The sequence below is a fragment of the Danio aesculapii genome, chromosome 8 (genome assembly GCF_903798145.1).
Source record: "Danio aesculapii chromosome 8, fDanAes4.1, whole genome shotgun sequence".
Classification (NCBI taxonomy): Eukaryota; Metazoa; Chordata; class Actinopteri; order Cypriniformes; family Danionidae; genus Danio; species Danio aesculapii.
Window position 1 is genome coordinate 2,976,594 of NC_079442.1, and position 689 is coordinate 2,977,282.

Genomic DNA, 689 nt, shown 5'->3' on the forward strand with positions numbered 1-689 from the left:
AGGAATTGTGTGGAGGCCAGTGTTTTTATAGTGTAGCCTATATGTGTAGTGTTAAAGCCAGACTGCAAAGGATCTACAATGTAAATCGATATTAAACAAGGGGAATTCTGGTTTAATACAATCTCTTCCAAACCTTTTTAGACAAATATAATGCTGTTGGGATCACAACCACAGCGATGTTTTTACCCAACTGGAACATCTTTTTAGTAAAGAGCCATTAATAATAGAAAGCAGACTGACGCCAGTAGATCCGAGAGCAACAATGGCATCAAAAACAGGTGGTTTCACTTAATGCGGACAATAATACCAGAGTCTAAAATAGAAATATGCAACCCAGGCTCATTCTGAGAACGTAGTCCCGGGGACGTTTCTGGAGACCGCGAAATACGTAGCCGGGGGTACGTGCGGCTGCATTTCATTTTTTTAAGCGAACGCTGCGGGGCGGTGTGATGCCGTTCCCTTCGGCGCTTGCCAGCCGGCCGCTCGCCTCCGTGTGGAGGGCTTTCCCGCTGCAGCCAGTTTGTCCGGTTAGCTCTTCATGTACTCTGGCGGACTCTAGGCGCAGAGAGGGGCTGACCACGACGACGACGACCGGGTTCGAGTCCGGGGAAGAGCGGTTCCAGAAATCAGGTAAGAAAACAAAAACAAAATCCAAAAAATGAAGCGAACAAGTTCGTCACAGGGTGAGA